Source organism: Macaca thibetana, chromosome 10, assembly GCF_024542745.1.
Source record: "Macaca thibetana thibetana isolate TM-01 chromosome 10, ASM2454274v1, whole genome shotgun sequence".
Taxonomy (NCBI): Eukaryota; Metazoa; Chordata; class Mammalia; order Primates; family Cercopithecidae; genus Macaca; species Macaca thibetana.
The window spans coordinates 41,922,819-41,943,915 of record NC_065587.1 but is presented as its reverse complement, the minus strand read 5'-3'; the positions used below and the strand labels follow the sequence as shown (position 1 = coordinate 41,943,915).

Below are 21,097 nucleotides of genomic sequence, written 5' to 3'. Positions count from 1 at the left end.
CCATTTATCCACCCATGCATCCACCCATGCATCCATCCATCCATCCATCCATCCATCCATCCATCCATCCATCTATCCATCTATCCATTTATCATCAGCTCCATGAGGACAGGAATTGTGATGCTCTGTTCACTGCTCTAACTCCAAAGTCTAGCACATTTGTAAATATTTACAGGATTATAAGACAAACCCTGATCTGTGTTCTACCATAATTCTCCCCAGGAGAACCCTCCTGGAGTCACCAGGGGTGGAGGAGAGGGGACCTTGGCTGTCTTTACCCTCTCGTGCTGGTCAAAAGTGGCCTCCAGCAGAGCATTTTAGCGGCCCTGCAACCAGCACGTCCTCTCCATGTGCTGCATTGGGGAACCCCTTGCAGCAGGAGTTGACAAGAATGGGGTGAGGGAAGAAAGATGAGCAGAGAAAAAGAACTTAGTGTTGCAGCTCTGTCTACCTAAGAGCTAGTGCAGTTGGCAATATAAACAGGATAGAGGAGAGGCTTAGGAAACGCATGGCCAAGGACATCATACAAGGAAATTGGAAGAGGCTCCATGTTTCCAGGCTCACAGCCTCAGGCCTGGTATCAGCAGAAGCCCCACCCTCATTAATGCTGAGGGGCCTTGGAAGAGCCCCCAGCCAGTCTGTCCGAGCACTTGCCACAGAACCCACAACTGTCTGGCCTCCTCTGCTGGGGACAGTCATGTTAAACAGTGGCCTGCGATGAGCACAGTGTTCCTGCTGATGGCCCTGCCTCTGATATCCTTGAGGTGCTGGGACAGGGCTGAGTAAAAGTAGAGACAGAGAGAAGAGCCTTCCCCCAACTCTGCTTTCCTGAGCCCCAAAGCAGCAGGAAGAGTCTCCTCCATTTCCTCCCCATTACAAAACCACAGCCCACATGTATGGGAAAGGAGACACCTGGGAGGAGACTGTGCCCTATGATGGAGAAGAGCGAGGTGCCCACATCCCAGTGCGCTGGACAGACAGCGATGGAGCCTGCTCATGGGTACGGCCTCTTTCAATCCTCTCCTTAAAACCAGATCTGTGGATCTTGGGCTCATGGTTAGCCCTGTCAGAATCAGGGTCAGCCCTTAAACGAATCTGGATGGAAGAGCCGTGACCAAGGAGCCAGGCAGATCTGCTCTCAGTCACGTTCCAAGCCCTGGGACCCTGGTCCAACTGCTGAAGCTCCCTGTGCCCCATTTTGTCCATCTGTGAAACGGGGATGCTCTTGGCATGTAATTCATGCGGCTGTTCTATGTACGTGATACTGCAAACTGCATGCTCGGCACAGCACCTGGCCCTAGCAAGTGTTCTGTAGACGTTAGCCATGTTATTTTTAATAACAAGACTCTTGGACTTACACTGCAATTTTTCTACCCGATTCCCCCTTAAGAGAGTCTCTTTCAGCCCCAGCTGAGACGGAAATGAGGAAATGAACCTGACATCCACTCTATACATCCCTTTGATGAGAGTCACCCTTCAGGAGGAGAGACCTCATTGAAATGTAATTTTTTCCCCATTAATCATCCACCCAGACAGCTCTCAGTTCTCCAATTCTCTTAAGCAAATAACAACCAAAAAAAAAATCTTTTCTTTAACCTCTAAGTACAGATTTCTATAATAAAAAGCATGGCATTGAAGCAGTTATCTCCTCTCATCTGGTTTTCCCTTTCATACTCACAAAGGTCTCTCTCTCTCCCCCTGTCCTCACCATCTTCCTTTCTTTGAGGCCAGATGCATGCATGGAAGAGATAGCATCATCATAGGCCAGGATTGGTCTCCATGGAGTCCAACTTTGAAAAGTCAAGCAACCCCGGGCTTGGCCCCAACCCATACAATTTCCCCGGGTGCTTCCTCCCTGAACTCCTGATTCCTCAGCCTCTTAAAGTGGGGATAATAACATTAACAGCTCAGGCTGATGGTCGGGGACTGCCATTGTTGAATGTGTAGATTCAACAAGTATTGACTGGATGTCTACTGGGTGCTGGGACCAAGGGATCTAGCCATGGGCAAGATGCAGTGGGAGGCCTCTTGGCACTTTCTTTCTAGGGCCAGTCCTGGAGGAGGCATTCTTGAAATGGAAATTGCAGAGTAGGGATCCCCAAGACAACTGTGACTGATTACAAATTTGGGGTCCCCAAGCCTATCCTCAGGGTTCATAATTTGCTTAAAGGATTCACAGGACTCACTGAAAGCCACTGTACTCTGTCACAGTTTGTTACACAAAATAATTTAGATTAAAACTGGTCATTGGAAAAAAACATGGAGCAGAGCCCAGGGAAGTTCCAAGCATAAAAATTCTAGTTGTCCTCTCCTAAGTCCCAGACAGCACTCACTTTTCCTGGCAATGATGTATGACCACATACATGGAGATTTGCCAGCCAGAGAAGCTCGTGTGAGCCTCCATACCCAGAGTTTTTATTGGGGTTCAGGCACGTAGACATGCATGACTGCCTATGTGGCTGGCCTTTGGCCTCCAGTCCTTCCAAAGGTCAGGTTGGTACTGGGTGACCAAAGACCCCCACCATAAATCATACTGTTGACATAGATAATATTGTGTGGCCTAAGATTTCCCAGGTAAACAAAGACACTTTTATCAGACAGGACATTCCAAGGGCTTAGAGGCCACCTCCCAGGAGCCAGGGACAAAGGCCAAACTCTCTCTGGGCAGTGTGAATTCTTCACTGCCCATAAGTTTAGCTGCAAAATCACTCAAGATGTGAACTTCACTCTTATCTGCGTCTTCCTCTTCCAGCCAATATAGCACTACTCACACAGGCATGCAGAGATCACACACAAAAAAAAGCAAAGGAAAACCATGCAAATGCTCAGCAAACGGGGACATTTAAACAGAGGAAGGTGCATCCGTGCTGGGAGATACAGAGCAGCAGATAAAATGATGAGGCACTGCTCTATGATAGCTCTGTATGGTGGAAGGAAATGCTGTTGGTGAAAAAGTCTGTTGTAGAACAATTGTTATTGAGTAACCACTTGGCCCTGGGTAATTTATTTAACCCCTTGAGCCTCTTCAATTTCCTTGTCTCTAAAATGGGGCAATGCTTTGATCTCCTACCCAGGTCTGTTGTGAGGAGTAAATGGAGCCACATCTAAGAAGCAGCTGGCACACTTGGGGCTGAGCCTGGGCCAGCTCTTAGCACCGTGACTTCACTCTCAAGTCCTCAGGGTGAGGCTGCAGGGCACAGGGAGACTTTTCTGAGGGGCTCTTCTTGGAGACATTTACTACCAAGCAGCAGCCTTGACCACTCAGACATTCATAATTCATTTGGTAGACTGATCAATTTGTTCATTTCTCCATAATAAGGCCCTGTACTAGGTGTTGGATTTTGAAGAGTAATGAAGCCGCACAAAGTCTTTACCTTCAAGGAGAAACCAGTCCAGGGTGGAAGACAGACTGCAAACTTAGCCCAGAGATGGGGTGAACTGGCCCAAGCTCACACAGCCGGTCCTGAATGCCCTGCTCACAAATGAGACAGATGCAAAGTAGATGTTCCACCAATTCTGTGTTGAAGTGAGGTGGGCTGAGCGGATGGGGCAGGGGCCATCATTGTGTCTCTGGCCAAAAGGGCTGCATGTGAAGCGGCCTGGATGTCTGGTCATGAGAGAGATCAAAACTTCAAGGACGGGAGAAGAGTCAGGGTGGTCGGAGCAGAAAGTCCACGAGAAAGCGAGTGGAAAGAGGTGGTCAACAGGGGTCCAAGGGGCAGAGTTTTGAGGGCCAAAGTGAGGAGGGGACTTTATCCCTAAGGTGACGGAGGGTCTGTGAACGGTTTTAATCCCGGGGTGGCGTGTTAGAGTTGTGTCTGCCAAAGATGCTCCTGCTCATGGGACAAGGAAAGGCAATGGGTGAGAGAGGAAGCAGGAATCTTGGTTAGAAAGCACCTGCCATCATCCAGGCCCAAGAGGCGCTGTGTGTTCTGCCACAGTCTTCTTTCCAGGAACCTTCGCTTCCTCCGGCTGTCTTGAGAGTTGACTGCTAATGTAGAGTGTGCTTGAGCCAGCTCCTCTGGGCTTGAAAGAACTCGTTGTTAAATATTCAGGAAATTTGTGAGCCCATTGTTAAACCATTGGTAGCTTTGCAATTGGCATAGAGGAAGTATGGACACCACAGACATTGGCAAAAACTATAAATCAGCACTCTTCCTCCTGTGATCCCTGAGAGCTGGTTTACCAGAGCACGAATGCTTCTAAAGACGCTGCTGTTGCCTTCTCTGGAAAAGTGTCCATGACTGAGAAGGTCCTCCTTGCCCACCCCACAGGCATCGTATAGCTGGTGACTGACTGACATGGGGTTTGAATGCTTTGCCTCGCACCTAACACAGTTTCAACTCCGTGGCATCATTTTTGTTCCAGGGCTCCCCATGGGACTGTGCTAGACTCCAGCTGAGACCAATCGTTGCCCAGACCCTTTCTGCCCTCACTGCCTTTCCAGCTTCTCCTTAGAGCCCTCCTTCAATACATGTCTTGTGTGAGGATCTCACAGCATTTGGCCAAGTGTGATGCCCAGACCACTTGTATAATGGTCCTGGAATCCCACCCTGGACCTACTGAGTCAGAGCCTTTGGATTTGGGGCCCTAGCACTTGCCTTTGTAACAAAGGCTCTTTGAAACTAGCGTTTGAGGGAGCTTGGCTAAAGTTAGAGAAACAGAACAAAGATCTGCAGGAACAGAGCAGCCTTGAATGGGGGACCCGAGAGAGGAACCCCACCCTATGAATGGACCCCAGGAGAGACGTTCAGGAGTTGCATTTTATTGACATCAAGTAGCAAACATTCCTGTGTCCCCAGGAAGGGTGAGGTTCTGTGCCAGGTTGGGATGAGTTTACTGAAATGTTCGAGAAAGAAAGCGCTCTTCCCGCGGAGAACATCACTCTTAAAACTCCACCTCCCCGTGGCTTCACATCAGCAAAGCCCAGAGATCGCGCGAACCACACATGGAGACCAATAGGACTGAGAAGGCAGATCTGCCGGGGTTAGGGAAGAGCTTGAACCTGCGGCTGCAAAGTCGGCGCTCGGCAGACACTCAGGATGCTCTGCTCCTTTCCAAGACCTGGGCCTTCCTTTTGATGACAAAAGTTGCCTTAGCCCCAGCTCCTAAGCACTTAGAAACAAAATAAAATTAAGTTTTGAATAACAAGTCTTCAGTTGTTGGGGTGAGGTCACTGTTGAACCACTGTGTCAGGCCCAAAGAATGTTTCCATTGCCCGCCGCCTCTCGGGTGACCCCCTCGAAGGAGGCCCGCCTGCTACAGCAGGTCACAAATAGAGGGCAATTAACTTTTACAGCCCTCTGCTCTCAGCGGCCACCACATGCTGGGGTGAGGTCACTCTTGCCGCTTTATTTTTATCTGTTTTAAAGATGTTGGTGCCTTGAGACTCACACTTCCCCCGTGAGCTCAGATCCCCTGGTTCACAAGTGGCGGTTCTGCAGAGCTCCATGGTGGGTGACTGTGGGTGACAGCAAAGACCACCACCTGATATTGTGTGAGCTCAGACGAGTTCCTTCCCCTCTCAAGGCCTTGGTTTTCTCAACCCCAAATGCTAAGCATCGACTAGACTAGCATTTCCCAAAAATCAGTAATTTCTGAACCGCCACCATCATTTTGTCCTGACCCAGCACCTGTACTATAATTCAAGTCCCTATTTTTCTTTTTCTGTGAATCACCTCACTTTTCTAATGAAACATTTAACTAAAAGGGAACTTGATATCATTATCATAAATGGAAGTCGATGTTGCTTGCCATTAATGAAAGGTAACTACAGAAATAAATACCTTGACCACAAATGAACATTGCTAAATTCCAGCCAGATACTGCTGCCTGCTGATGGCTTCAAGCCTGAGGCCTCTCTCTCTTTGTTCAAAAGGGAGCTTAGAAGTGTCAGGAGGTGCTAAAGACTCTTAGTGCCAGATGAAGAATTTTCCTTTGATCTAACCAGAGGGGAATAATTTTCACACTATATAAATCGATGCCCTAAAATCTAAAATCACCTTCCCCTCAACCAGCAGCTTGGATGAAGAAGCTGGGAACTTGGAAAGACACTGGTTTAGATCTTTCCTACAAATCTTTACTTTTGAGTGATGATATAAAGCTCTAGATTGCTTCTGGAGCTTTCTTCCAAGCTACCCAGCATTTGGCCAAGTGTGGTGCCAGGAACACCTGTATTACAGTCCTGGGACCCCAACCTGGACCTACTGAGTCAGAGCCTTTGGATTTGGGGCTCCAGCACCTGCCTTTGTAGCAAAGGCTCTTTGAAACTAGCATTTGAGGGGGCTTCACCCAATTTAGAGGAACAAAATGTGGCACTCGTCAGAAGGCCTACGGGAACAGACCAGCCTTGAATGAGGGCTGGAGCCTTCAATGACAGTGGACCGAGAATCCAATGTGGTTAGTGCTGGCGGTGTCAGCCGCTGTGCACTTGTGCAAATAAACGATTGTCTTCTGGATAAGGTAGAAATGCCTGGTGGACTTATTCCGAGCCAGAGAAGACCCAGCAAATTCCTCTGACTCTGTCCTCAGAATGGTGTGGAATGAACTCCACCCCTTCGATCCCAGGAGAGACCTTAAGGAGTTGGATTTTATTGACATCAAGTAGCAAACATTCCTGTGTTCCCAGGAAGGGTGAGGTTCTGTGCCAGGTTAGGATAAGATTATTGAAACTTTTGAGAGAGATAGAGCTCTTCCCGCTGAGAAGCGTCAACCTAGAGCTGTGAGTGGGGCTGGGGTTCCGGGCTGGCCCTGTCTCTGCTCTTGCAGTTTCACTGGGAGTTGTCAGCTCTGCCCTCTCTGCCAACAGAAACTTGGAAGCAGCCGTGCCTTTCTGCCTCCTGCTCGCCCTCCCAGCAGGTCTGATCAATGTCCGTTTTAAACCAGGACATTTCTTCTCGCTGTGGAACCTGTGAACATACGGCTCTCTGGAGCCCAGCTTCTCCTTGTTCGTTGTCGTGCAGGGACTGCCGTTTGGAGAGAAAAGTCAGGTTGGGAGGCTCTGCTGCAGTCCCCCTCTTTGAAAACCAGGTGAATTCCAAGCAAGGGCAAAGATGATCATGTATCCTGAGAGGTTCCAAGGCTCTGTGCCTCGCCTCCTCATCTGAGGCAAGGTAGCCACTGTCCCATCCTCATAATATGGCTAGGAGGAGGGAATCAAGTCAAGTCTACAAAGCACTGAGCACACACACACTAAATAACAGAAGCTGTTCTGGGCGGGATAGTGTCCCTCCCAAAATTCATGCCTCCCCAGAACCTCAGAATGTGGGCTTATGTAGAAATGCAAATGTACTTAGGTCAGTTGACATCATAATGGATCAGGGTGGGTCCTAAATTCAGCGACTGGCACCCTTACGAGAGGAAAGGGGTACAGAGCTATAAGAACACAGGAGAGAGGAGCCACTTGGCCGAGAGTCAGACTGGAGTTTTGCTGCCATAAGCCAAGGAGCATGGAGGATTCCTGAGTTGCGTGGAATGGATTTTCTCTTACAGCCCCCAGAAGGAGCCAGCCTTGCTGATACCTTGACGTTGGACTTCTGGCCTCCAGAATTGTGAGAGAACAAATTTCTGTTGTGTTCAACCCCCTGGTTCTCTGTAACAGCAGCCCTAGGATTATAATGCAGAAGCTAATTTACTGAGCACATAGTAGGTACTAAGCATTTTGTTAAACACGTTACACACATTGTCTCCAATCCACCCACCTGATGAAGTTGATGCTGCCATCACTTCCGGGTTACAAACGGAGAAACCGAGGCCCTGGGATGCTGTCATCACTTCCGGGTTACAAATGGAGAAACCGAGGCCCTGGTGCTCAGCTGCCCAAGTGCACCCAGGTAAGTGGCAGACCTGGAATTTTTAAACCCTTGTCTCTCTGTTTCCCAAAACCTTGTTTGTACTAGTATCACTCAGCTCCATGAGGCAAGAACTGGGTAGGGCTCTTGTTTTCTAATGGATCTCATACCTGGCAAAGTTCCTGGCATGTTGCAGGCCCTCAAAAAAATGTGTAATGACTGCAGCTGGGCAAGGTGGCTCACATCTGTAATCCCAGCACTTTGGGAGACCGAGTTGGGTGGATTGCCTGAGGTCAGAATTTCGAGACCAGCCTGGGCAACAGGGTGAAACCCCATCTCTACTAAAATAAAAATACAAAAAATTAGCCGGGCATGGTGGTGGGCATCTATAGTCCCAGCTACTTGGGAGGCTGAGGCACGAGAATCACTTGAACCCGGGAGGCAGGGGTTGCAGTGAGCAGAGGTAGCACCATTACACTCCGACCTGGGTGACAGAGCAAGACTCTGTCAAAAAGAAAGGAAGAAAAGAAAAAGGAAGAAGGAAGAAGGAAGGAAGGAAAGAAGGAAAGAGAAAGAAAGAAGAAAGAAAGAAAGAAAGAAAGAAAGAAAGAAAGAAAGAAAGAAAGAAAGAAAGAAAGAAAGAAAGAAAGAAAGAAAGAAAGAAAGAAAGAAAGACAGAAAGAAAGAAAGAAAGAAAAGAAAGAAAGAAAGAAAGAGAAAGAGAGAAAGAAAGAGAGAGAAAGGGAAAAGGGGAATGACTGCATTCTGTGATCCTGTAAATTCAGAGGATTTGGGAAATGTATGCCCTTTATTGAGCTAGTAAATAAACAGTATATTGAAGGCCTACTGTGCGCCAGGCACCAGGAACACAGCAACAAACAAAAGAGTCATAGCTCTGGCTTCGTGGAGTTCCCAGTCCAGCAGTGGGGCACTAACACTGAGGAGGTGAGCCCTGAGAGAAAGCAGGTGGTTCCTGTGCTGGTCATTGTACTGAGTGCTGGGAAGGACCTCACAGGGAAAAGCAGCACAGAGGAGCTGAGGACGCTGTGTGACAGAAACGGTGCCATCGTGTTGCCTGGGGTTCTCTCCGAAGGCCCGTGCTGCATCCAGGACTGTGGGGGCCTGGAGAGCAGGCTGTCTTGAGAAGATTCTAGAAAAGTCTAAGAGTTCATCCCTTTTATTAGCTGTATTGTTTACTCTTTAGAAAAAAATAAAAGGAGGTCTGGCTTTCTTCCCTTGGCCTCTAAGATGCCTGACCTTGCACCCAGGGCCTTCCAGGTTGGGCCCTTGGCAACAAAAGCAGGGGCCCCACAGTGATGGCCCCTCCAGCGAGGAGGCTGTGCTGCTCGGCCTGGGTCTCCCGCACTCCCCTGGGAACACGTAGCAGGTGCAGACAGCCAGCCTGGAACCTGGGAAGCTTGTCCAAGGCCACAGCCAGCAAACCCGTTTCCGGAGCATCCCCACTTCCTGGGGTGCGCACCCTCCTCCCTACTGATCTCCAAAGTCGAGCCCTGAAGAAATTCTAAATTAAAATACAAAAAATTAGCCTGGCATGGTGGTGGGCACCTATAGTCCCAGCTACTTGGGAGGCTGAGGCACGAGAATCACTTGAACCCAGGAGGCAGGGGTTGCAGTGAGCAGAGATAGCACCACTACACTCCAACCTGGGTGACAGAGCAAGACTCTGTCAAAAAGAAAGGAAGAAAAGAAAAAGGAAGAAGGAAGGAGGAAAGAAGGAAAGAGAGAAAGAAAGAAAGAAAAAGAAAGAGAGAGAGAAAGAAAGAAAAAGAAGGAAAGAAAGAGAGAGAAAGGGAAAAGGGGAATGCAGCCCCTGAATCGGAAGGTCAGGGAGAGGAGGTGCTGTGATGTCTGCGTAGGGTCTTAACTTCGGTTCTCTAAAGGAGAGAAGAAAGGAAGGGAAGAGAACAGCTGGAAAAAGAAAAAAGAAAGAAAATGGCTATTTATCTTGATTTTTATTTGGTTATAAAAATAACCCAAGTTTGCTCTAAAAAATTCAAACGTAAGAGAATCAGTTGGTCTTTAGGCTTTGGTGAGCACAAGAACCTAGTGGGGAGATGATTTAAAATGCAGATTCTGCGGGCCCTGTCCTGGGGTGATTCCGGGGTAAGCAGTTCATGGGGTGCACGCTTAGAAGTGCTGATGTAGAAAGTATGTGCCGGGCCGGGCGTGGTCGCTAATGCCTGCAATCCCAGCACTTTGGGAGGCCAAGGCGGGTGGATTACCTGAGGTCAGGAGTTCGAGGCCTGCCTGGCCAACATGATGAAACGCCGTCTCTACTAAAAATACAAAAATTAGCTGGGTGTGGTGGCAGGTGCCTGTAATCCCAGGCAGGAGAATCGCTTGAACCCAGGAGGCAGAGGTTGCAGTGAGCCGAGATCGTGCCACTGAACTCCAGCATGGGCAACAAGAGCAAAACTCTTGTCTCCAAAAAATATATATATATATATGTATATATGCCATTCCTTTCCAATTAGAAGCATTCTGCAGGGAGAGAAAGTTCCACCAGGGAAAGACTGGAAGGATGGTGGGCCCCCTGGAGAGACCGCAGAAGCCTGTGCATGACATCTCACCTTTCGGCAACGATCCTCTTCTAGCTCAGAAATTCTGCTTTGGGACAGGACCCAGAATGGAGTCAGCTCCACATCAAGTCACTCAGAGGTTGTTGATGGGTTAGACGTGAGGTGCTGTGAGAAGCGTGGCTGGACAGCATTTAAAACAAACCAGAATGTCAGAACTCACCGAAGATCAGGACGCTGCCCAGAGCTAGCCTGAAGGGGGGTCCTAGGAAGACCTAGCTGGAAGGGGGCTCCTAGGAAGACGCCAGCATCGACCACAGAGCAAAGATCTGCAGGCTGGAGATTTTAAGAAGTTTCTAAAACTTTTATTGTTGTTACATAAAACTGGCCAATTAATGTTAGTGTCACCAGAGCTGGGAATTTCTCCTTAGAAGCTCAGTGCTTGTTCCTGGTGGCATAAGTGAACATTTGTCCCACCGTCATCTCTGAATGTTCATCCTTCAAGAATGTGGCTGTTCCTCACTCTAAATACACCGTAATCATTCTGTTTGGTCTTTAAATGAGCAAATCATTTTCATGGGTTTCTGAGGCCCAGAAATGTTTGATCCCATCATGGGATCAGAAAGGCCCATGCATGTTTTTGGAAAGTTCAGAAAACTCTGCCTACACATGTCAGCTGGGAGGGCTTAGAAAGAGTTACCTGCTGCAACATGGACAAACCTTGAGGACATTGGGCTAAGCAAAATAAGCCAGTCATGAAAGGACAGACGGGATAATTCCACTTGGAGGAAGCACCTAAAGTGGCCGGAGTCATAGAGACGGGAAGTGGAATGGAGGCTGCCAAGGGCTTGGGGGAGGGGGAACGGGGAGGTATTCAACCCGGGCAGAATTTCAGTTTGTGGTGATGATGAAAATGTTCTACTGGGCCAGGAGCAGTGGCTCACGCCTATAATCCCAGCACTGTGGGAAGCTGAGGTGGGCAAATCACCTGAAGGTCAGGAGTTTGAGACCAGCCTGGCCAACATGGTGAATTAGCCAGGCATGGTGGTGGGCACCTGTAATCCCAGCTACTAGGGAGGCTGAGGCAGGAGAATTGCTTGAGGCCAGGAGATGGAGGTTGCAGGGAGCCGAGATGGCACCACTGCGCTCCAGCCTGGGTGACAAGAGCAAAACTTCGTCTCAAAAAAGAAAGAAAGAAAAAAAAGCTCTTTTGATGGAAGGCGGTGACAGTTGTACAACAATATGAATGATGTGAATGTACTTAGTGACCTGAAGCCATACACTTAAAAAGATAAATTTTATCCTATGCATATTTTGCCACAATTTTTAAAATAAAACTTCCCCAAATCTGCAAGCCTGACATCTTTGAGATTTGCATAAAGCTTCCGTCTGCAGTGAGGAAGTTTCACCTTATTGTCTGGAAGCCCCAACCACTAAAAATTGGGATCCAAGGTTCTCAGGTTCTTGTCACCCCTTCACCGCTCCCCCGACCCTCACTAGCCTATTGCTGCTCCCATTCACATTGCCCTCCAAGCACTAGGCCCACAGCCACAGCGGCCCGGCGCCGTCCCCACCACCCCTCCACACAAGCTCTCTTTTCTGTTTTACCAACGGAACTGGGACCGGAAGGGTTTAACCCCAGGGCTCTGGCAGTTTCCATTTCTACATGTCAAAAAGGCTTTTTAGCCTAAACTTAAGCCGAGTATGCCTCCAGGAAATACTTGCTTCTTCCCTGTCCCCCAGGGAACCAGGCCTGGGGCCAGATGAAAGAAGCAAAGAAAAGGGAATTTATGCACTGAAAAAAATGGGGCAAGAAGCACTGCCAGGTGTTCTGCCCAGCTGTTCCGGTCACACTCTGTCCCATCCTTGGGGACAGTGCTGGTCTGGTCACTGTGTGGGAGGTGGACCCTCTGCCTGAAGCAAGACTGTCTGTGCACGGAGAATTGGGAAGAACGTGGACCTGGAGTCAGAGGCCTGGGTGCTGGCTCTGTCTGAGCTGGACCGAGAAGTATAAAGTGATGCTCGCTAGAAGGATTTGCTGATATAATCCACACAGAGGCTTGGCCTGTGTGCACACGGATCAGAGTATGCACTTAATGAGTGGTCATGCCCACGAAGAAGAAAGAGGAGAAGGAGGAGACAGAGGAGGAGGTGGGGATGGAAATGGTAACCACTCTCTCGGCCAACCCTCAGATCAGTCAAGCTGGCTACTGAGGTCACAGGAGCCCAACTCAAAGTAACTGAGAAACAAAAGGGAGTTTACTGGTTCATTTTAAGGTGTTTTTCAGAAGTAGGTCTGGCTGCAGGCACGGCTGGATCCAGGAACTCAGGCTCTGTCTTCTGGGGTCTTTCTCCTTCTTGCCTCTGCCTGCTTCTACTCAGCTTCTGGCTCTCCTCCCTCAAAAAGGCTCCTGTCCCTTGGCCCCATGGCAGAGACAGCAGCCTCTGCCATTTTAGGTGTGTGTCCTCTCAGTGGCAGGAACAACACAAAAAGCTTCTTTCTGTGCTGCTCCAAGCACAGCAATTTCAGGGAATACCATTTCCGGCCCAACCTCTTGACAAGAGGGATGGGGCCATAACGGCTTAAGTTAGGTCACCTGCCATCCCAGGGGGTACAGGGACCAGGCACTGTGATGACAGTCCCAGAAGAATCTTCCTTGTTCCCCAAAGGAAACAGACATGGTCCAACATCATGCACTGTAGACCCTTCCTTTCCCTTCTCTTCCTTCCACTGCCTCACCCTTGACACCCCACTTTCCAGGGACCATTAAGACCATCAGGTGACCAACTGCCAGGTGGGAAAGGACCTGAGTGACTTATCAGCCATTTGTACCTTCAAGTGAATTCATTTCAGGGGGTTACTGTCATCACTCTCAGTTAAATGGTGTTCAGATAGTGGAATGAGGCAATGGAGGAGACACTCGAATGTGGCTGAATAGTTCAATGAGAAGAGAGGCCAGCTTTGTCTTTTGTTTTCTACACCTTCCCAGTGAGCCTGCTCCAGACCAGGAATGCTCACAAGCACCTCCACCGTTCATCCTGAATGGCTCTGGAGGCCAAGGCTGGGAAAGCCGTGGGAAGGTAGTTTGGGGATTTCTCTTGGTCTACCCCAAGGTTTTCCCGGGGGCAGCCCAACCCAAGCCTCCTGTGAGGCAGAAGCCGCTTCCAGCACAGCACTTGGAGCGCTTGGAGCACCTTGTGGCCGACGTCGAATGTCATTCCTGCCCTACGTCTTCGCTGCATTCATCAATGCCTTAGACAGTCACAGCACCCATTCCTCTGGCCACAGTGGTAGGCTCAGGAGTGGGCAGTTGGCCTCAGCCAGGTCTTTTGGGCCCTCTCTGAAAATGGCTGTGTTTGCTGTTGGTGGTGAAGTGGCTTTTCCTTTTGGGTGTGGAGCTGCGAGGACACCCGTGGATGACAGCTTGGGTGCTCCCTGACTGCAGGGCAGGGCAGCCTCTTTTCTAGAAGCAGACCAGAAGCCACATAGAATCAAGTGAGGAGAGACACAGAATGATCCAGAAGACAGAGCTCAAGTCCCTAGATCCAGCCGTGCCTGCCACTAGCACTATCCCAGAATTTCTAGTGAAAATGAGGCAGTACACTTTCTTTTTTTTCTTAGCTATTTTGCACTGGGCTTCTGGACCTGCAATAGAAAGACTGATGGATCCAAAGACTGTCTGGAAGGAAAGAATGATCTGCCCAGAGTGGGTGAGGGAACCCACTCTAGGCAGGACCCCCATGAGCTGCCTCTGCTGGCTGGCCTGACATTCTCATTCAACAACTTACTGAGAATCAGGAAAAAACAGCTGGGACTCATGAGAGTCACCCCACAGGCTGTGCAGCCAGCTGCCTGATGCCCTCGGCTCTGCCACATGCCAGCCCTATGACCTGGGGAAAGTCACTTCACATCTCAGTTTCCTCACCTGTGAGTTGGGTCGATGAGAGTAGCTTCCCCAGACCCGTAGGCTGTGGGAGGAAAGGAAAGCCACCAGAAGCCCCCTCAGGCCCATGCACGGCCCCACACCCCACTTCCCAGCACGGGTGGGCCATGCAGCTCTGGGGTTGCCAGCTTACTGTCCATCCTTTTCCTGAACTGAGAGTTACTTGGGGCCAAGGGTCTTCCTTGTGCCACTCACCATGGAGTCACCCTACTTTTGATGGCTTAGCTTTTAGTCAATAACGACTTGGCTACATGGATGTTGAATGGATGCTGGGACTTTGCCTCATGGATTTGTGAGTGGTTTGCTCACCAGAGAAACACAGACATGTGCCCCTCCCAGGATCTTTTCATTCCCACCCCCAGTGCAACCTGTGAGGTCGTCATTTCTCTGTAAGAAGCCACAGTGTACAACCTCTGTCAGGGGCCCAGCTCGCCGGTGCTGAGAGCTTCCGTCTTTCCTGCCCACCTGGTAGTCGCCTGGAGGCAAGGGTGTCGTGTCATTCATCCTAAGAGCACGAGGCAGTCCTGGGATTTTCACACTGGAGTTCCCATTTCTAAGGAGTTCTCTGAGTTCCTTGGTGAGGGAGGGGTCCTGGAAGAGACAAATGGAAGCTGGAGACTGGCTGGGAGCTCCGATGGCCATCAGGCTTAGAGATGAAAGTGGCCTGGCCGGGGAGAAGGCAGTGGGGTGAGCGTGGGTCAACCAGGACATGAGCATGAGGGGTGAGGAGTACCCCAATTCTGGACCCAGGTTGCCTCACACAACAGGGCACTGCCACCTGCTGACTCACCATCATTGGCAGGTTACTTGTGTTCTCTGTGCCTCAGTTTCCTTTTCCATAATAGAATGCTGATCATAGAGCCTACCTCATAGGGCTATTGTGAAGATCAAATCAATTAATATATACAAATGCTTAGAATCAGCCATCAGCACGCGGTGAGTGCAGTGTGAGTCCTTCCCTCCATCTTTATTATCACAGCCTCTTCATGTGGGGCATGACTAAGAGGCACTGATGTCCTGGATCAGGGACCTTGATATTCATAGTTCTACCCCCGGGGGCCAATAGACAGTGGGGAGCTCTCTGAACACTGGTGCTACAGAATCATAAGGAGCAGAAGCAGCTGATGGCGGGAGGCCCCCTGGCAGCCAGAGCCTTCCACCGTGGATGACACGTCCACTCAGACCTGACATTCCTCCTAAGTGGCTGCACAGGCTCAATCTCGGGGACACTAAGTGCTCCCTCTTCTATTTGCTGCAGAGAACAACAGTAGAAATTGTAATTTACAGGTTGTCTGCAAATTACCGCCTGGTCTGATTTATAATTCATAGTACAATATTTATTTCTAACAGGAAATTAATTTTGGAAACTCAGTGGGTGATTAAATTAAATTGCAAAACCATTCCACTTGCTTGGGAGGAGGGGGGTGAGTTACTGGAGATTATATTAAGAGATAAATTGGGAAGCATCTACGCTCGGAAAACCTGAGACAGGAGGAGGGAAAGGAGGAGGGAAACAGTTCATCCCTACTCGAAGGAGATGGCCGTCTTGTCAAACATTTGTTACAGAACATGTGCCCTCATGCTTTGGGGTCTCACAGTTACTCATAGCCTTTTCCCAGTGGATTTGTCATTAAGGGAAAGAAAAATAAAAGCCGAATTGACTGTATATCCAGTTCAATGGCACTCTGAATAATGAACAATCCTAGGGAACAAGGTGGAAGCTCATAGCATTCTCATGACCAGTCTTGGGAGCCACACAGCATCATTTCTGCCATATTCCCTATCGCTCCACCCAAGCTCCTCCCACTACTGAATGGGAGGAGTGTCAATGTCACATTTGTTAGAAGAGCAAGTGGTGTGGAATCATTGATGGCACTCTTCTCTGAAAAACACAATCTGCCCCAGGGTATAATATCTTAGCCAAGAGCCTGACACATAGCAAGAAGCACCGTGAATGTCAGCCCTTTCTTCTGGCTTGGGGGACGAGGAAGGTCACCTGGAGGAGATGGTGTTGGACTGGGCTTTAAGCAGTAAGGATTTCCATAGGCAGATGCTGTTGGGACACCTGGGGCAAAGGGATCAGAAATGAACAAAAGAGAGAACAGACAGAAAGGCATGACAGAAGCTGATGGCCCCGCCTGTGTGGAGCGTCGGGAGTGTGGAATGTGGGGTGAGAGATTTCCAGGAGCCATGAAGGCCGGGTGTCCAGGACTGGACCTTGGAGGGAGCCCTTTAAGGGAAAGGTTTTGAATCTGATGGAAAATGTTTCTGATTTTGGAGTGAGAAGCAGCCCTAGAGATTTATTCCACCACTTGTTTATTCATTCAACAATTTTCCAGGAAACAAACCCTAGTACATGCCAGATATCGGGGAATATACTGCTGAACAAAATAAACATGGTGCCTGCCTGTGTAGCTTACAGTCTTGCAGAAGAGACAGTGACCGCAATAGGCATATTATTACACCATGGCAGATTCTTGAGTGTTGGTGTGGAGAATGGCAGGGAGACACCTTGTAAGAGACTCTGGGAAGGGCCTCCCGGGTGCTGACATTTTGGCTGAGTTCTGGAGGATAAAAGGGAGGGTGGGTGGAGATCAGCTAGAAGATGCATCCAAGGGAGAGGGGATGTGGAGAGAGGAGTGGGCAAGGCACCGAAAGCCACCAGTGTGCCTGGAATAAAGTGGGGTGGAGGAAGGGGAGGGTGGGGAACACAAAGCCAGGCAGCACCTATCATGGGGGTCCTCTGTGGTCACAGTAAGAACCACTGAGAGTTATTGGAGCATTTTACACATGCTCACAATGCCATCCAATTTAAGTTTTTAAAAGATGGCTCAGGCTGCTGAATGGAAAACAGATCAAGGGGTGGGTAAGAGTGGATGAAGGAGAGAGACCATTGGGATGTGGTGAGACCTTGGACTAGGGAGGAGATGAATACCAGGAATGGGATCCAAGATGTGTTTTGGAGGAAGATCTCATGTCACCTGCTGGTGGATGGGAGGAGCAGGTGAGGAAAGGTCTGGGATGTCAAGATGACTCCCAGGGTCAGGTTCTGCCCTGCTGTACCCTGCAGGGATGCCCGCCGAGATGGACAAGGGCAACTTTGGAGGCAACCCCAGGGCACCATTTGGATGTTGGCCTTTGCTGCATGACAGAGTCATTATGGAGAGGGCAGGTGGATGCCTGGGTCTGAGACTTGAATCTTATCACTGACTCCAAATGGCCTTCATGGTGGTTTTGGAGAAGAGGAAATTGTGCCTGAAGTTGGTTCGGAAGACTCACTCCTGGACAATGTGGACTGGGGTGAGAAATGAGGGAGAAGGGGAGGTAGCTTGAAGGGTGCTGCTTTGAGATGAGAGGATGAGGGCTCCGAACTCTGCCCACTGCCGTAGGGAAAGAAACCCCAAGTACATCAAGGGCCAAGGGGCTGACCATAGTTGTCCCAGGGCCTCAGACGATGATTTCTCAATCAGGGCCAAAGAGCTCACACACTTCTAATCAAATAAGCTCATCAAAGGGACAGCTAAGAGCCTGAATATCAGGGACTGTTCCACTGACATAATTTTTTACTGTGAATTAATTTTCTTTTAAATGTCCCAAAGAAGCACTGACAATCGCAATATAGTACTGAGGAGAGAGCAGTGGATGGGAGCTCAGAAAACATGAGATCTACTCTGGCTTTACTGCTAACCAACTGGACACCTTGGGCATGTCATTTCAGTCTGTGGGCCTCAGTTTCCTTCATCTGCCAGGCCGGAGTAAAATTGATGCATCACTCAGCAGAGCAGTATTGATGCAAAAGCACCACCTGTGAGCTCACGTTCCCTGGATACTCACCAGCTAGTGCAGTACCATGAGCCACGGCAAGTACCTTCGCTCCTCAGCCCAGGTGGGATGGATTAGGAAGTGCCCAGGAGCCAACGCCCTCAGTTAGTAGGACCTGGGGGTTGGGAAGGTATGTCTGAGGCATGCCCCACACCATCTCCCTGGGGTCCCCAGTGAAATTGCCTATGGGGTAGCAACTCCACAGCCAGCTCATTACTGCCCTGTGTCTGTTTCCTCCCTTTCCTTGCCTCTCCGTTCCTCACACCCCAACAGGAGCTTCCTGGGATCAATCGCCAAACAAACCGCTTGCACCAAAAGCCTCAAATTAGGAGCTACTTCTGGGCCAGCCTCAGACAACTACAAACTCCAAATTCAGAGATCAGAAGGCATGAATAGTGGATGAGGCTACACACATGTACACATGCATGCACATACATGTGTACAGCACATAGCATCCAGCACAAGGCCTGGCCCTTCACAGACGCTCAGCAAATACTTTTTAAATGAGTGAATTAATGAATGAATGGCCTTCCTTTTTGCAGCATTTACCTCAAGTCCCCGGCAGTTCAGGACATCAACAAAGGTGTCAGAAAGCACAGGCAGGATTCCTGGGGTGCGATCTGGGGTCATTCCAGGAGCCTGTCTGGGGATGGGAAGGGCAGGGAGCCCTCATCTTCCACTCTGCCCCTCCCAGTAGTCCTGCCAGTCTCTGCCGGGGGCTTCCTTCCCCCACCAGCTCTCTTGCTGGGCCCCCCACCCTAGCCCATCTGTTCAGCATGTGTAAGCATTGTCAAATTGTTTGAATAAATTGTCACTCCGATTAAAATGTTTATGTCTGCAGGATGACTCGTTTCTGCTAAATTGTACCCAAATAGTCTCACATTTGCTGTAGATATTTGACATCTGTGTCTGGTCTCCCCACTGACGACCAGATGGAGAGCTGGATCCACGCAGAAGCTCCCCTGCTCCCTTGTGCACTCATCACTCACAACCTGAAGCCATTCAGGGCTTGGGCCAAACGGGTGGGAGAGAGGATAGACTGGGTGTCTTGCCCACCCTGCCTTTGACAAACCTCATGGGTAAACACACACACACACACACACACACACACACACACACCCCACAAGTTTAATTTTCCTTAGATCAGACTTAGATGGCAAGATCTTTAGTGTCTCTTGGTCCTAAGGTTGGCTCCAAAAATTTGAAAAAAATTGCGGTGCCTTCTCAAAGATGGTCAATGTTTACTGTGTGTTAAAAAGTGCAGATAAAGGACATCCCGAGAAGACTCCCATACACCCCTGGGATCCCAGACTCAGCTGGTCAAAGCACCAGCACTTTTGCAAGGTACAGAATTTCCTTGTGATAGCCCTCACTCTACAGGATGGCTGGCTGTATAGATAGAAAGAAGGAAGGAAGGAAGGAAGGAAGGAAGGAAGGAAGGAAGGAAGGAAGGAAGGAAGGAAGGAAGGAAGGAAGGAAGGAAGGAAGGAAAGAAGGAAGATGGACGGACGGATGGATGGACGGATAGATAGATGAACATAATAACAAACATCATCTATTGAATGTCTGCTGGTGTACATGCAGCATTTACTTTCTTTATCACTAGCAATAATTAGTGTTCTATTATTGCATAACAAATTACCACAAACTTAGTGGCTTAAGACAACACACATTTGTTATCTCACAGTTTCCATGGGTCAGGTGTCTAGGCATGACTTAGATGGATCCTTTACACAGGGTCTCACAGGCTGCAATCAAGGTGTTGACTGGGCTGCATTCTCATCCAGAGACTTGACTGTGGAAGAATCTGCTTCCAAGCTCTTTCCTGCTGTGGGCAGCACCCATTTCTTTTCCCAACTCCTTACTGGTTGTCAGTTGGAGGTCCTAGAGGAATCCGAAGTTCCCTTCCACATAACTGGCTTTATAGGCAGTTCACACGTGGCAACTTGCTTCTTCAAGACCATCAAGAGGTTCTCTCTCCAGTCTGCTAAGATAGAATCTGATGTGGTCACCCCAGGAGAAACATGGCCTAGGGGATGGCAGCCTCTTGCCACTGAGGCAGTCCTCACAGGTTCTGACTTCTGCAGCTGGCTGCTGATAGACATCCCAGCAGCTGGAGCAGTCAGTTCTTCATGGGGGTGGGATCTGGGGATGTACTTCCATACCCACTACAGGTAACACAGCTGAAAAAAACAAAGGCAGGAGTGGTCCTGCACTTAGGACAGCTGTGAGCTGGATAAGCCCAGCCCAGAGAAGCACCCACTGGACCTGGCTGTGTCTGGATGGCATCTGCCCAGAGCTGTGCTGGGATGGACGTGTTCTTTTTCAATGTCAGCTGCAACCATTTCTCATCCAGGAGAAATTTCCACCTCCCTCTGTCTCTCTTCTCTAGGCGATTGCACCCCACAAGGCCAGAGATCTGTTTTATTGAGCATCTATTGCATGCCAAGTACTGGAGGATGCCACTCCCTCACCTATCACTGCTGTCTACAGGGCCTCCGTACAGGGGACTGTGAGAGTTAGAGGGAACAGTGCGTGTGAGAAGTTCAGGACAGCATTTGGCTTAAAATAAGCACCCAACATAGAGCAGACAGTGATGTGAACATGCCCTCACCCAAAACACCCCCAACACCCTCCAGGGCTTTCCTCTCACCACACTTCCGACATCTGGGGCTGGTGATTCTCTGAGGGGCTGCACTGTGCATCCTGGGATATTTAGCAGCATCCTTAGCCTCTGCCCGAGATATGCCAGGAGCACACCCTACTTCCCCCATTTTGACAATCAAAAATGTCTCCAGACATTGTAAAATGTCCCGTGTGGGAGGGGCAGAACGGTCCCTGATGGAGAAACAACTGCTCTGGCAGAAGACAGACCAAGACACAGTGCAGGCCCTGGGGAGATGTGTGGCCTTCTCAGAGAGGCAGTCGTTGGCCCGCCATCAGGTCTGGGTAGGATTTCTGAGGTGAGGAGGAGGAGAGAGAAAAATTCCAGGATGTGGGAAGA

At 49.5% G+C, this 21,097-nt stretch overlaps 1 pseudogene; it reads right to left on the bottom strand.

The window, feature by feature from the left end:
* Positions 1 to 6,296: 6,296 nt before the first annotated feature.
* On the bottom strand, positions 6,297 to 20,760 carry LOC126964095 (uncharacterized; annotated as a pseudogene).
* Between the last annotated feature and the right edge of the window lie 337 nt (positions 20,761 to 21,097).